This window comes from Heptranchias perlo, unplaced genomic scaffold (genome assembly GCF_035084215.1).
Source record: "Heptranchias perlo isolate sHepPer1 unplaced genomic scaffold, sHepPer1.hap1 HAP1_SCAFFOLD_122, whole genome shotgun sequence".
Taxonomy (NCBI): domain Eukaryota; kingdom Metazoa; phylum Chordata; class Chondrichthyes; order Hexanchiformes; family Hexanchidae; genus Heptranchias; species Heptranchias perlo.
Genome location: NW_027138451.1, coordinates 686429 through 703495, shown reverse-complemented (window position 1 = coordinate 703495; position 17067 = coordinate 686429). Strand labels below are relative to the sequence as shown.

At 44.6% G+C, this 17067-nt stretch overlaps 1 non-coding gene across 1 annotated transcript; it reads left to right on the top strand.

Moving 5' to 3' along the window:
• Nucleotides 1-274: 274 nt before the first annotated feature.
• Nucleotides 275-369, top strand: trnai-uau (transfer RNA isoleucine (anticodon UAU)). The gene is made up of 2 exons: nt 275-312; nt 334-369. It is a non-coding gene; the product is annotated as a tRNA-Ile (tRNA).
• Nucleotides 370-17067: the final 16698 nt, after the last annotated feature.

The window sequence follows — 17067 nt, the reverse complement described above, 5'->3', positions numbered from 1 at the left end:
TCCTGTTTCAGAGGACAGAATGCCGAGGTTTCGTCAACGCTACGCACGTGGAGAAAAGAAAATATCCCAATTCACGCGATGTCATGAACGCAGATGAAAATGCTCCTGCATTGGGCGGTAATCAAACCCCAGCTTCCTGTGCGGCAGGCAAAAATTCGACAACGAAAACACCAATGTCCGAACGGCAGTTATCTGCTTGGAAACTTGTCTGAAAGAACAGACAGTCTCACAGGCCGCAAATGACACTGTTTGCTGGGCCCACGAATCGTGGGCGGCTGTAGTGGCGCAATCGGTTAGCGCGCGGTATTTATATAACAGTATCAGATTCGAGCAATGCCGAGGTTGTGAGTTCGAACCTCACCTGGAGCAGATTTACCTTTTGCTTCTGAACATTTCCACCGGAGCTGGTATGTTTCATGAAGCATCTCCTTCTTCGTGTTTTCATGTGGGCACTTGGGGTCCTCTGGCCGGCCGTATCGCAATAGCAGGTGTGAGTTTATTTGTCAATAGGCGGGAGAGGGGGCGATAAGCGACAGCATGAAATGGAAAAGGAGGCGGCACGAGATCTTTCAATCTAAAGAACCGATCACACAATTCTTCTTTTCGTGAAACAGACATTTTTCTGTTTGAAGTGTCGTGTAGGAAAATTCGGATTTATTTGCTCGAATAAATTAGATACTTTTTATCCCCGACCCTCTCCTTGCAGACACTTCCAGCATTATCTCCGTGGGCGTTCGAATGCAGAGACATTCAGTGCTACAAATCAATCCGTGCTGCCTCTTACCGAAACTCGGGAACAATGTGAACCATTTCAGCCTCTCAGATGCCGATGTCGCCAATTTCATCTTGTGCTGCAAGAACCCCTGGTCATTTCACAGTCACTGAATTTCGCTTCACTTTCGCCAAAGTTTACTCCAAGAGAGAACAACGAATAATAAAGGAAAAGTGAGCGTTTCGTCATTGGTGGCAAATCAAAATCGCTGCTTTCATTCCTTCCACCGTTGATCTTCCTTCAGGCTTTGAACCTTCTGCAATCTGCAATTATTTCACATGACCAGGGACGAGAAACAAGTTGAATGTGAAAGTGGGAGCAACAAACTGGATCAAGCGGATAGGCGGGGCAGGATATTGCAAAACAAACAGCCAAGCCACCAGGAGCGGGTCAGCTGTTACATAAGAACATAAGAAATAGTTGCAGGCGTCGTACTTACGGTCCCTCGAGCCTGCTCCGCCATTCAATGAGATCAGGGCTGATCTTCGACCTCGACTCTATTTTCCCGCCCGATCCCCATTTTCCTACACGACACTTCAAACAGAAGAATGTCTATTTCACGTAAAGAAGAATTGTGATTTCGGTTCTTTAGATTTAGAAATCTCGTGCCGCCTCCTTTGCCATTTCACGCTGTCACCAATCTCCCCCTGTCCGGCCTGTGAACAAATAAACTCACACCTGTTATTGCAATACCGTCGGCCAGAGGACCCTAAATGCCCACATGAGAACACGAAGAAGGAAATGCTTTATGGAACTGACCAGTTGTACCTTGAACTCCGCTGGAAATGTGCAGAAGCAAAACGGTAAACTGCTCCAGGTGAAGCTCGAATTCACAACTTCGGTATTTCTCAAGCCTGATGCTATTATATAAATACCGCGCGCTAACCGATTGCGCCACGAGAGATGGTCTCATCAAACACTGACATTTTCGGCATGTGAGACTGTATGTTCTTTCAGACAGGTTTCCGAGTGGACACATGCAGCCAACTGCTCCATGGGCACGTCGATTTCTTGCCTGCCTTACAGGAAGCTGGGTTTCGATTACCAGCCAATGCAGGAGCATTTTCATTCTGCATTCATAACATCGCGTGAATTGGGATAAATTCATATTCAGCTTCAATCTGCACAACATCTGGAGATATTTTCTTTTCTCCACGTTAGATGCATCCACAAAACCTCGGCTTCAACGGGCAAAGGGTGGGAGACGTGTGGAACGCACTTCTGCAGACGGTAGTTGATGTAACTCACTTGTGAATGGTAAATCTGAGTTTGATCGATTTCTGTGAAACAATGGTATTAAGGCTAAGGCGGGGACATGGAGTTAGGTCACAGGTCCACCATGATCTCATTGAATGGTGGAACAGGCTCGGCGGGCTAAATGCCACTGCCACTTGCTGCCTCCTGATTTGCGCCACCTTTTCCTTCAAGAAAGCAGGACGTGTGTTTCGGTGATGTGCCTGTCATATTTGAATAGCTGCCAGTTTGTGTGACCTGTGAGTTGTGGGTGGGCGGCTTGCAACAGTGGTAATGTGTGAGGGTGAGAGAAAGCCTCTCCTTCGAAGAGTTGAGTACCAATGGAAGAGTTTGTTGGTATATGGGAGATGGTGGGTGTATTGCGTGGTGCAGTCCATAGGAGACGCCACTTGAGAGTTGACCTCACTCACCTTGACGACTGATGTCCGAGCATTGAACTTCTTCCTGCACTGCTTCCATGTTCATGAAGCTGTGCGCCTGGCATTGACATCGTCCCCCGCTGCCTCCCGCTGCCTTTTTGATATATGTCTGGAGGACCTCTTGCACCACCCCCCCACTCCCTCCCGCTCTGCGGATATCGGATGTCACTCCTTCTTCCACCTTTTGGAAGAAGATCTCTCAGCATCAGCAGAGAAACTTGGTGCATGGACTCTCCAGACCTGGTACCAACTCAGATCGGCAGATTGGTGAGGGCTGTCGTGCAGATTGGAGGATGTGGGATTTCGGAGTGCACAGCCTTTATTCAATGTTTAAACATCAGTGTGCAAACATAGGGATGCAACCTGCATCTGTGTTTTACGTGTGCAATGGCTGATCTCCGTTCAGACTCGGTGCAGACAGTAGCCTGTGATTTTTTGAGCAAATAATATGTACCAGCTGCCTTTAAGAAATTTCGAATAACCATCCTGCGTTTCAGAGATTGAGCTCCCCTGGTGGTGGAAAGTGTGAATTGCATTGATTCCACGTGTCAGGCCCGGAATGGAACGCTGATGGGAGCTTATTCCTCGGTCCAGCTGAACCTTGCGGCCTGCCTGTGCAAGGGTCATTGGGCGCGGTTAATAGCGCATTCCGCTCCCTGCACCCAAAAACGGCTCTTATCCAATTTTTTCCCACAACATTCCTGCTGTTTATATTCATTATCCTGCAGAATATTAAATAGTGTTCTCAACATCTTATATTCTTGACAGGAACTTGGAAGGGGGAAGAAGTTGTCGTGGGCCATTTCGGCACCAATGACGGCGGGAAGATAAGGGAGGAGGTCCTGCTGAAGGATTATCAGAAGTTAGGAACTAAATGAAAAAACAGGACCTCAGAGGGGTAATCTCGGGATTGTTATCGAGCAACGTGATAATTGGCACAGGGATAGGCAGATCAGGAAGGTGAATACGTGGCTGAAGGACTGGTGTGGGAAGGAAGAGTTCCATTTCATGCAATGCTGTCACCAGTACTGGGACAGGTTGGAGCTGTACCGCTAGGACGGAATGGGACCAATGTCCTAGCGGAAATGATAAAATGGTTTGTGGATAGGACCTTAAACGGGGAGAGATCTCGTGAAAATAATATAAGTCTGAAGATAAAAGAAATAGGATATGAGATTAAAGGTCAGAACACGGAAAGGAACTAAACAGTCACGGAACAAATACAGGTCAAGAATATCAGTACAAACTGACTGTTAAAAATGAAGCGAGAGGGAGCAAATATTAAAAACAAATTAAGTTGCCTGTACAGCATTGTGCACAGCGTCCAAAACAAAACGGGGGGACTGGAGGCAGTAATTCGAAGCGAGGAGCCAGATGCTATCGGGATAATTGAAACATGGCTACAGAAAGAACAGAACTGGCAGTTAAATATTTCAGGATATGACGTATTTAGAAAGGATAGAGAGGGAAGGATTAGCTGTACTAATTAGAGACAATATATTGGCAATAGAAAAAAGGGACATGAATAATATTAGGATAGAAAGGGAATCCATGTGGGTTGAGGCAAAGAATAAGAATTGATCGACCACGGTAATAGATATATTCTACAGACTACCTAATAATGGAAGGCAAGTGGAGGAAGAAATAGGTCGACAAATCGATGAAATGAGTAAAAAACACTGAATAATAATCATCGGAGTTTCCAACTACCCCAAAATAAACGGGCAAGAAGAGGTCGGTAAAGGGGGAAGGGAGATGGATTTTTTACAGTATGTACAGGACTTCTTTCTTACTCAGAATGTGAGAAGCCCAACAAGAGAGGAATCACTGCTGGATCTAGTAATGGGAAATGAACAGGAGCAGGTAAGAGAGGGACGCATAGTGGAACATGTTGGCAATAGCGATCATAACATAATAAGGTTTAAAATAATGATTGAAAAAAACGTAAGTAAGAAAAAGACCAAAGTAATAGATTGGAAAAAAGCGAATTTTGAGGGGATGAGAATGGAACTGGGGAAGTTAAACTTAAAAAAAGTTGAAGGACAAAGAGATAGAACAAAATTGGGAAATATTTAAAATGGTGATCAATAGAGTTCAGGAGAAAGATATTCCTCCAAAAAAACAAAATAAATCCAGCCGCTAATGAAATATTTTGGATGAACAAGGAGCTGAAGATGAAATTGAAACTGCAGAAAAAGGCATATTCCAAGTTTACAGACAATAAAGGAAAGGTTGACTAAGGGGAATAAGAAGAGGTTCGGAAAGATGTCAAAAAACAACTCACAAAGCAAAGATGAACTACGAAATTAAAAGTATGAAGGACTATAAAAAGAAATATTTAAAGTATTCTACAAACACGTAAATAACAAAAGAAAAATCAGGATAGGGATAGGGCTACTAAGGGATGCACGAGATCAGCTCACAGGTAATGACAGTGAAATGGCAGAAATATTGAACAGTTACTTTTCCTCAGTATTTGCCAGGGAGACTAATAAAGTGGGTATGATATCAGATGAACAGAACAAGATGGATCTAAAGACATTTAAAGTAAAAAGTACGGTGTGGGGGGGTGTGGGGGGGGAATAATAGCGAAACAATTCAAACATAGAGAGGATAAAACCATTGATCCAGATGGATTGCATCCACATATTTTAAAATATGTTAGAGAAGAGATAGCAGAGGAACTATTACACATTTAGAAAAATCATTAGAAAAGGGAATAGTGCCAGAGGACTGGCGGACAGCTAATGTTCTTCCTGTATTTAAAAAGACAGATTGAACAAGTTCATTGAACTACAGACCAGTTCGCTTAACTTCCCTTGCAGGAAAGTTAATGGAATCTTTACTCACAGATGTAATAGGAAAAACATCTGGAAAACGAAAATATAATACAGAGTATTCAGAACATATTTCAGAAGGGAAAATCATGCTTGATGAACCTTATTGAATTCTTTGAAGAAGTAACAGAAATCTTAGACAAAGGCAATGCAGTAGATGTAATATATTTGGTTTTTCAAAAGGCCTTTGATAAGGTACCACCTTGTAAACTCATGAGTAAGGTCAGAGCATGTGGAGTTAGGGTACAGGTAGCAGGGTGGACAGCAAACTGGCTACAAAACCCAAAACAGAGAGTAGGTGTTAAGGGTAGCTACTCAGACTCGCAAAGTGTGGGAAGTGGTATTTCACAGGGATCAGTGCTGGGATCATTGTTGTTCACAATTTACATGAAAGATTTGGACTCGCGAATCGGAAGTACAATTTCAAAATTTGCAGATGACAACTAATTAGGAGGTGTAGTTAATACAAATGAAGAATGCGTCAATATGAAAGAAGACATTAATAAACTTGCAGAATGGGGGTTTAATTGGCAAATTAATTTCAATATCGAAAAGTGTGAGGTGGTGGACTTTGGTATGTAGATTAAGGAGGCCGCATATTTCTAAATGGGGCACTGGAGCAAAGGGATCTCCGGGTGCAGACACACAAATCACTAAAAGTAGCGATGCAGGTGATTAAAGCCATAAAAAGACAAACCAAGCACAGGGCTTTATTTCTAGAGCGAACATGCTAAAAGAAGAGTGAAGACATGGAATGAACAACATCAACAAAATGAAAGCACGAGACAGATACAATCGGAGTGTTCAATCACTTCTGCTCCGGGTTTAACATTATTTGCTGACGAGTGACTATCAGTGATTGCGTGGTCAAAAGGGTAAGGCGTCTGACTTCGGCTTTAATGGTGCTGTTAGCACAAAGTCGACTTTCTACCCAGGTCGTTTCACACACTGGGTGATAAAGTGCCCTACATGGCCTGGAACATTTTTACACCCAATCATTTATAAGAGTCCCTGACCTGATGTAACGGAAATACATTAAAAATCGACACAAAAAAAAAAACAGCACTTACTTTTCTGAAACGCCATAGACCGCCCAGAATTGCTTCACATAAAATGAATTATATCTTAATTATCATATTATCATGGTAAGCACAGCACAGGAGGAGGCCATTTTGCCCATTTTACCAATGCCGGCTCTTCGAATGAGCTGTCCAATTAGTCCCATTCCTGTCCCCTGCTCTTTCCCCATAGCTCTGTAAATTTTTAGTGATTGCTGTGCTCAATTGTCTCTGTGGCTCAATTGTTCAGCGTGCTTATTTATTAATTAAAAGGTTGGCGGTTCCGACCCACCCAGGGACAGGCACTTTTGGTTTGTATATTTATTTGTGAGGTTCGCCATCTGTCACTTTCACCTTTTCAATGTGTCTTTTGGCTGCAATATTTTCCTGAGCACAGGGTGCACATTTAAAGTTCCACGAAGCAATTTGATGACTATTTCTGTACCAGATTATACAGCTCATATGATGTTGGTGAGAGGGGGGATCTGTTTAAGTAATGGGTGAATTGAAATTAAAATTCAGGTTATAGTTTAACATACAGCTTTAAAACTTGAAAATAAATTGCAAGTTCAGGAACAGTTAACAGAAATTGGAAGTTCATTAACAGTTAACAGAAACTGCAAGTTCATTAACAGTTAACAGAAACTGCAAGTTCATTAACAGTTAACAGAAACTGTAAGTCAGTGGCAGTTAACAGAAACTGCAAGTTCATTAACAGTTAACAGAAACTGCAAGTTCATTAACAGTTAACAGAAACTGCAAGTTCATTAACAGTTAACAGAAACTGTAAGTCAGTGGCAGTTAACAGAAACTGCAAGTTCATTAACAGTTAACAGAAACTGTAAGTCAGTGGCAGTTAGCCGTTAATCAGCTGTAGGTGATTGTCTGAATAGAGGGTAATTATTGTGAGCTGGAAGCTGATTGAATAGTTGTAACTGCTGTTCTCAAAAGGTGCATCAAGGAAAAGGTGTCCGCTGAAGCACAGAGGGAATTGAGTGGATTGTGAACAGAGTGGTAACGTGAGAGTTTAGTGAGAGGGGGCATCAGGTGTGGAGGGGGAAAGACAGTGAACAGGGAGGAAGATCTCTGAGAGACCGGGAATAAAAAGGGTAGTTTAATCGGGTTAAGTAAATAGTAAGTAAATTAATAATAATGGAGTGTCCAAAGGGAGATGAGAAAAACAAACTGAATTCAATTGACAGGAGCTGAGACCAATTGCCTGCAATTCTGGCGCCATGTGGAAACTTCAGGACGTTTCATGTGTCCTGGAGGGCCCAATGTGCAGGAAATGCCTCGAGTTCCTCGTGCTCAAGCTGAGGGTTTCTGAGCTTGAGGGGCAGCTGGAGTCACTGCAGAGCAGAATGGAGGCTGAAGATTTCATGGATCGTACGTTCCAGGAGGTTGTCACCCCGCAGCCACAGAGAGTTCATGATAGCAAGTTGGTGGCCATCCGAAATTGTAGGAAGAGGCAGGCAGTGCAGAAATCTGCTGGGCGTGTATCACTGCTAAACCGGTGTTCATCACTGGATGCCAGTGAGGGTGATGACTCCTCGAAGGAGAGCAGTCCTGCGCATTGCACGATGGGACAAAGGACTGCACAGGGGAACACAGTGATGTGTAGAAATGCAGTAGTCATTTGGGATTCGATAGTAAGGGGCACAGACAGGCGTTTCATTGACCGTCGCCGTGAGTCCCTCTTGGTGTGTTGCCTCTCTGGTGCCAGAGTGAAGGGTGTGGAACATTCTGCGGGGGGAAGCGGAACAGCCAGATATCGTGGTCCATGTGGGTACCAACGACAAAGGAAAGAAAAGGCATGGGGTCCTGCGGCTAGAATTTCAGGAGCTCGGAGGAAGTTAAAAAGCAGGAGCTCAACATTAGTAACATTTGGATTACTCCCAGTGCAACACGCGAGTGAGTCCAGAAATAGGAAGATAAGACAGGGTAATGTGTGACTAAAGACATGTGCAAGAGGGAGAGTTTCAGATTCTTGGGGCATTGAGACCAGTTCTGGGAGAGGGGGAACATTTTCAAGCTGGATGGTTTGTACCGCAAACGAGCTGGGACCAATGAACATATGGGAAGGTTCACAAGTGGTGGGGGGATTTGATCTATTTTGGAAGGGGGTTGGGCACCAGGATGTAGCATTAGAAAGGAGAAACGAGGTGCACAAATGATTGAGAGAGAGAGAGAGAGATCGCACTAGAGTAAGATATAGCACATTATTAGGTGGGATCAGACTAAGAAAGAAGACGAGAAGATTGAAGATAGGTATAGAGTGGATGTGTGTAAACCCACGAAGCGTAGTAAATAAGGTTGGTGAGCTGCAGGCGCAAATATTCACATGGGAATATGAAATGCTAGAAGTAACAGAGGCCTGGCTCAAAAAAGTGCAGGAATGTGTACTAAATATTCCTCGATACAAGGTTTTCAGGAAAGACAAGAAAGAGGTTTGTCGGGGGAGGTAGTGGCGGGGGTGGCAGCATTGATTACGGAGAATATTGCAGCGCTGGAGAGAGAGGATGTCCTTGAGGGATCAAGGACAAAGTCTATTTCGTTAGAGTTAAGAAACAATATCGGTGTCATTGCATTACTGAGTTTATTCCATAGGCCACCAATTAGTGGGGAGGATATAGAGGAGTGAATTTGCAGGGAAATTACGGAGATGTGCAAGGACTGTAGAGCAGTGATAAGAGGGATTAGAGTCGACAGGGCTGATGGCCGGCGCGGACACGATGGGCCGAAGGGCCTCTCTCCGTGCTGTATAACTCTATGACTCTATCCTAAAATAGAATGGAATATTAATAGTGCATAGAACAAAGAGGGGGAGGAATTTCTGAATTGTGTTCAGGAGAGTTTTCTTGATCAGTATGTTTATGGCCCAACAAAGAAGGAGGCATTGCTAGATCTGGTTCTAAGGAATGAGGTGGGCCAAGTGGAGTAAGTGACACGGGGAGGGAAATTTAGGGAACAGTCATCATGGAATCATAAGGTTCAGGTTAGTTGTAGAAAGTGTCAAGGAACAATCAAACGCAAGATTACTTAGCAGGAGATGGGCTAGAGTAAAAATACATAATTGGAGGAGGGCCAATTTCAGTGGGTTGAGAACGGACCTTGACCGAGTAAATTGGAATCAAAGATTGGAAGGCGAAACTATAATCAAACAATGAGCCGCCTTTAAAGAGGACGTGGTTCGGGTACCGTCTGGATACATTCCCACGAGGAGGAAAGCTGGGCAACCAAAGCCAGAGATTCCCGGATAACGAAAGAGGTCGAGAGTAAGATGAAGCATAAACAGGGGGCTTATGAGAGATGTCAGGTTGATAATTCTAGTCCGAACCAGGGTGAATATAGAAAGTGCAGCAGAGATGTGAAAAGGGAAATAACTATGGAAAACAGAGAGTATGAGAATAGACTGGCGGTAAACATAAAATTGAATTCAAAAGTCTTCTGTCGGCATGTAAATAATAATCGGACAGTGAGAGGCGGGGTGGGATTGATTAAGGACCAAAAAGGAGATCTACTCATGGAGGCAGTGGGCATAGCTGAGTTAGTAGATGCGTACTTTGCAACTGTCTTTACCAAGAAAGAAGATGCTGCCAAAGTCACAGTAAGTGAAGAGGTAGTTGAGATTCTGGATGGGCTGAAAAATGACAAAGAGGAGGTGCTCGAAAGGCTGGCTGTCCTTAAAGTAGATATGTCACCCGGTCCAGGGTGGACATTGCAGAGGTGCTGGCCATAATCTTGCAATCCTCCTTATATATGGGAGTGATACCAGAGGACTGGAGAATTGCAAATGCTACACCCTTGTTTAAAAGAGAGCGTAAGGATAAACTCGGCAACCACAGGCCAGTCAGTTTAACCTCGGTCGTGGGGAAGCTTTTAGAAATGATAAAATGGGACAAAATTAATAGTGACTTGGACAAGTGTGGATTAATAAAGGAAACCCAGCACGGATTTGATCAAGGCAAATCGTGTTTAAATAAATTGATTTCGTTTTTGATGAGGCAACAGAGAGGGTTGATGAGGGGAATGCATTTGATATTGTGAATATGGACTTCCACAGGGTGTTTGATTCAGTGCCATATCATAGGCTTGTCACCAAATTTGAGCAAATGGAATGAGATGCGCAGTGGCCAGAGAGATAAGAAATAGATCACGTGATAGGAAACAGAGAGAAGTGGTGAGTGGTTGTTTTTCAGACTCGAGGAAGGTATATAATGGTGTTCCCCAGAGCACCGTACGACTTTTTTGGATACATATTAATGACTTGGACTTGGGTGTACAGAGCACAATGTCAAAACCTGCAAATTACACAAAACTTGGAAGCGTAGTGAAGAGTGAGGTGGATAGTAAAATACTTCAGGAGGACATAGACAGGCTGGTGGAATGGGCGGACGTATGGTAAATTAAATTTAATGTCGAGAAGTGCGAAGTGATATATTTTCGCAGGAAGAACGAGGAGAGGCAATAAAAAACTAAATGATACAATTCTAGGCGGGGGGGATGTGCAGGAACAGTGCGATTTTGGGGTATATGTTTAGAAATCTTTGAAGGCGGCAGGACAGGTTGAGAAAGTGTTTAAAAAAGCCTACGGAATCCTGGGCTTTGTAAATAGAGGCATAAAGTGCAAAAGCAAGGAAGTTAGGTTGAGCGTTTATAAAACACTGCTTCGGCCACAACTGGAGTATTGTGTCCAATTCTGGGCACTGCACTTCAGGAAAGAAGTGAAGACATTGGACAGGGTGCAGAAGCGATTTACTAGAATGGTTCCAGCGATGAAGGACTTCAGTTACGTGGATAGACTGGAGAAGCTGCGGTTGTTCTCCTTATAGCAGAGGAGGTTAAGAGGAGATTTGATAGAAGTGTTCAAAATCATGAAGGGTTTAGATAATGTAAAGAAAGAGAAACTGTTCATATTGGCGGAAAGTTCGAGAAACAGAAGACGCAGATCGAAGGTGATTGGCAAAAGAACCAAAGGCGACAGGAGGAAAAACGTGTTTATGCAATGAGTAGTTATGACCTGGAATGAGATGCCTGAAAGTGTGATCGAAGCAGATTCAATCGTGGCTTTCAAAAATGAATTGGATAAATACTTGCAGTGGAAAAAAACGTGCAGGGCTACGGGAAAAGAACGGGCCAATAGGACTAATCGGATTGCTCTTGCAAAGAGCCGGCACGGGCTGGATGGGTCGAATGGCCTCCTTCTGTGCTGTAACCTTTCTATGATGACATGATTCTATTAACGTTACTAACTATTGAATCTGCTTCCACCACCCTTTCTGGCAATTCCAGATCATAACAACTCCTGGCTTAAAAAGTCACCTCACTTCCCCTATGCTTCTTGTGCCAATTATCTGAGAATTTTGATTCATCTTTCAGACTAACGAAACAAGGACTAAGAGCTAACGTCATTACAAAATGAAGGAAACTATATTACATCAACAGACTTCAAGTTCGTCAGACTAACTCTTTCGTTACAACACCAGCAATTGGGAGGGTTGCGAGCTGCAGTGTGGATCAGATTTTTCTGTGTTCCTCCATTCGTACAAGTGTACATAGGTCGCTGTCCCTATTCTTGTTCCTTTCTGCACTGCAGGCTGCATTTTTCCAATGGTCAATGTCACGCTGCCTTGGTCCCTACCACTGATGTAAAAAGGGCAGGTCTACAAGAATAGGAGAATCTATCCACGCTGAATGGGAAATGTGAGGTTATTCACTTTGGGAGGAAGAACAAAAAAGAAGAATATTTTTAAATTGTGAAAAATATTTAATTTTGGTGTTCAGGGAGGTATGTGTGTCCTCGGATAAGAAACACAGAGTTAGCATGCAGGAACATCAAGCAATTAGGAGGGCAAACTAAATGTTGGCCTTTATTGCAAGGTTGTAACAATTGCAGCAATACTTCCTTATAGTGAGGAAATCTTGCTACAGATGTACTGGGCTTTGTTGAGACCACATTGGGAGTACAATGCACAGTTTCGTTCTCACTTTCTCAGGAAGGATATACTTGCCTTTAGAGGCGGTGTAACGAAGGTCCACTAGATTGATTCCTGGGATGAGAGAGTTCTGCTATGAGGAGAGGTTGAATAAAATGGGCCTATTTTCTCTGTAGTTTAGAAGAATGAGATGTGATCTCATTGAAATATATAAGATTCTGAAGGAGCTTGACAGGGTAAATGCTGAGAGGTTGTTTCCCCTGGCTGGAGAGTGTAGAACTAATGGGCATAGTCTCAGAATAAGGGGTCGGCCATTTCAGACTGAGAAGAGGAGAAATTTCTTCACTCAGAGGGTTGTGAATCTTTGGAATTCTCTACTCCAAAGGGCTGTGGATGCTTAGTGTTTCAGTATATTCAAGGCTGAGATTGATAGATTTCTGGACACTAGGGTTCTCATGGGATATTGGGATCAGGCAGGAAAATGGAGTTGAGGTCGATGTTCAACCATGATCTTAATGAGTGGCGGAGCAGGCTCGAAGGGCCGCATGGCCTACTCCTGTTCGGATTTCAGATGTTCTGTATGCATGATCTGGGTAAAGGTAACACTGGAAAACATTTTCAGGTTTGAAGGCACTTCGGGCAACAATGTCCCTGGAACCGAATTAAAAATCACCGTAGTGGTACGTGGGGATGTCAGACAAGACATATTTTTTGCGGCTCTGCCTCACTGGAGAAGCACTGACCAAGTTGTGACCACCCGCTGCTGGCCTTGTATTATTGATGCCATACAACACTGCAGGGGACATGCGCCAATCTGCTTTGAGCAGATGCATCAAACAAGCCCCTGACTGGGGTTTGTCAGAGGAAATGTCTCAGAGTCATATAATCTTATAGTTCAGATTTCCACCCAAGTACATACTATGGATGATTGCATTAGCATCATGGCTTCGACTGAAACTTGGCTCAAGGTTGGCGACACCTTCGGACTAAAGTAACAGGTGTTGACTATTCACCGCTCGAGCCGTTCTTTTAGATTCTGGCTGATCTCCATCGTAACTCCATTTAACCGCCTTTGATCCAAATCCCAATGTCGTTACTGGCGAGCGTGTCCTGACAGTATTTGACTGGGTGAACTTCCTCCATTTGATGCACCACTTCGAAGAACGAACTACAGACAGTCTCTATCTTGGCACAATCTCTGGGGGTTGCACAGACTTCATTTCCTCTCCAAAGGTCTTTTTTCAGAATGAGGGTGTGTGAATTTTGATGACTATGACAACGGTGATGAGGAGGTGGCGGAATAGGGTGAAAATCCTCACTGGTCCCAGGTGATGGTCAATAAGATGATGTTGGTGATGACGCTGAAAAGATGTGAGAAGACAATGGGTGATTTTTGACTTAAAATGGTATCACAGCCGCGCTCGTGAGAGATTTAAACTCGTATTTCAATCAGTGAAAATACCGAAGCGAAAATCAAATCTCCTAAACCGACACGCACTGCTCCACCAGGATCCTCTTTTCACTGATTAGCGGTTGAGGAGATTATGGATTCCACCTGCAGACAAGGAGTTGCTGATGGACATGTTCGGGCTGGAGTGGGGGCCAGTGGATGGCGGAAGGCCACGGTCTGGAGATTGGGACAGATGGGAGACGTGTTTCGGTGGGACGTGGAGTTGAAGCGACTGGAAGTGGAGGATAGGTTGGGCTTGGTGTTGGGGCAGCTTGGAGTGGTGGGGAAGTGTGAGGTGGAGGTGACGCAGCTGGAAATGAATGATGGGTTGGGGTTGGGTTGGAGTTGATGGAAGTGACGCGTAGTGTGGAATAGCACAGGGGCGGCAGGTAACGGTGGATAAAGTGGAGGTGGAGGAACAGATGTTGGTGACTATTCATTGAACAGGGTGAACGAGAGGCGTCAGATGGACACGACTCATTCTCTAACACTGTAACTCCAGCGGAATTGCCTGATGGTCCCTACTCCTGTAAAATCGGCTGTGTCTGCCGAAAGCTGGACCATTGTTCATCTATAATTCCGCTACAGCGCTTTCTAACTCCTCCACCCCTCGACTTCTCTTTAGCAGAACTTCAGCACGTGGAATCCTACTTGCTCAAACCTGTGCAGCAAGTGTCTCAGCTTTATCTCTTTTCTCTACTTTTATATTTAACTCTTTCTCTGCATTCCCCTTCTCATCGTGTACTTCCATCGCCCTATCCTCTTGTAGCTGTTTATTTCATTCCTTCAATCTTTCTCACTCCTTTCTGAGACCATTATTGGACTCGGATCTCAGCCACGAGCAGCAATGCAATTTTGGTTCTAACCTTCCTCGAGATCTGCAGAATGTCCTTTTTAATGACCTATGCTAACTCAATCAGGGACTCTGTCTTTCCCAGAAGATCACTGATCGTTCGAGATGTCTCGCCATGATGCACCGAGTACTCATCTATATATTCGCCCAGATCCTCCATATTCCGCAATCAGCTTGAAATGGGTCTGACGAGAGATGACCCGACCCAAATCAGACATTCAAATACCCAATGAATTCCAGCCCAGACAGCTCGCCAGTTAGGTTGGGTTTGTGGGACAGTCGTTGATCTTTATCATTAGTACAAATTCGGGGGCTAGTAAATACTGTGACTTATGGTTAATACATTTTCTTCATCAATTCGATGATAAAACCCATCTTATACCCAGTCCTGTTCATAATCTTGCATTCCCACACTCTCTCCAGATTACCTGGTCTTATGGGAATAACATTTCTCATCTGTTCCTATCAACTGTTAGTGAATAATGTTTGTCATACACGAGGCCCTGACCTCGTCCTGTACGTGACCTCCTACAGCTGCAGCAAAACTAGTTGGAGTGTGTGTGTTTTACATTAGGAAATGCTCATTTGCGCCATCTGAGAAAGAGCGACTTGTATTTATTCCGCGCCTTTCACGACCGCAGGTTGTTCGAAAGCACTTTACAGCTAATGAAGTACTTTGAAGTGTAGTCATTGCGGTGCTAATTTAGGAAACGCGGCAGCTAATTTGTGCACAACAAGAGCCCACAGACAGCAACGTGACAATGATCATGTTTTTCAGTGATGTTGGTTGAGTGATAAATATTGTCCAGGACTCTCCACTGTTCTTCTTCGTTATAGCCCGGTGGGATCAATCAAGTCCACCTGAGAGGTTTAGCGTGTCAGTCAAAAGACAGCAGTTCTTGACAGAGCAGCACTCCTCAGTACTGACCCTCCGACAGTGCAGCTCTCCCTCAGTACTGACCCTCCGACAATGCAGCACTCCCTCAGTTCTGCCCCTCCGACAGTGCAGCGCTCCCTCAGCACTGACCCTCCGACAGTGCAGCTCTCCCTCAGTACTGACCCTCCGACAGTGCAGCTCTCCCTCAGTACTGACCCTCCGACAGTGCAGCACTCCCTCAGTTCTGCCCCTCCGACAGTGCAGCGCTCCCTCAGCACTGACCCTCCGACAGTGCAGCTCTCCCTCAGCACTGACCCTCCGACAGAGAAGCACTCCTCAGCACTGACCCTCCGACAGTGCAGCGCTCCCTCAGTACTGACCCTCCGACAGTGCAGCACTCCCTCAGTTCTGCCCCTCCGACAGTGCAGCGCTCCCTCAGCACTGACCCTCCGACAGTGCAGCGCTCCCTCAGTACTGACACTCCGACAGTGCAGCACTCCCTCAGTACTGACCCTCCGACAGTGCAGCTCTCCCTCAGTTCTGCCCCTCCGACAGTGCAGCGCTCCCTCAGTACTGACACTCCGACAGTGCGGCGGGGACTATCGGGTCGGGTGGAACATGAACCAGGATTGAATACTGAAGCTGGAAATTCTTCCATTCCTCTCAACGTTTAATGAATTTAACAATTATAGTAATGGGATATTTCACCACATTCTTCAACTGCTCTCTGAATTTACTCTGGGTCACTGCATAAATACAAGTGTTTGTGCAGCAACTCAGGAGTTGGAGCATGAATCCAATTTCTAGTCCAAAAAGAGGTGGTTCTAAAGACATATAACCAAGATACCACGTTCGCTGAGCTATAGAACACATCATAAACATCGCCCATAACAGGATGAAATTCCCCGAGATAACAAACATTAAAATGATGGATTTCCTTCGGCTCACCATCTCTGGGTCTCTGGGACTCTCCCCACTGTCGTGTCCCCGGAGTCTCCTGCGGGCTCTGCTGGCCACTAAAATGTGTCTGACGGTGAAAGCATTGAGCAGCAGAATCAGAACAAACGGGACACACGGGGTGTGAATATAATGAAGGAGTTCGATTGCTGTCCATAATCCTGAAGTCTTAACACGGACGCTCACATAACAAAACCAGGGGTTATTATACATCGTGTACCAAGGTTGATACATAAAGTACCAGAAAATGTTCTTTAAACAGGACAGCACACTCACTGTTCCGAGAATCACAGCCGCCGTTTTCTCGGTGCAATATTTAGTTTTCAGTTTCTGGCAGCAAATGGCCACAAATCGATCAAAGGTGAAACTAACGGTGAACCAGACAGAACAGTCTGTGGCTGCGTACAGCAGGACCGCGTGAATATGACACACGGGAATGGATCGCACAATGCTTATTTGATGAGAAATCGGAATCTGCCTCAATATCAGATCGATGATAACGACCAGTAGATCCGCCGCTGCCATGGCTACCAGATAGCGAGTGACACATTTGGAGAGTCCGCACGTTCCTTGACACAGAATCTTGATCGTCACTAAGTTAACTGGTAAGAAGAGAAACAAACAGACACATTAGGAGCAGGATGAGAGCGAAAT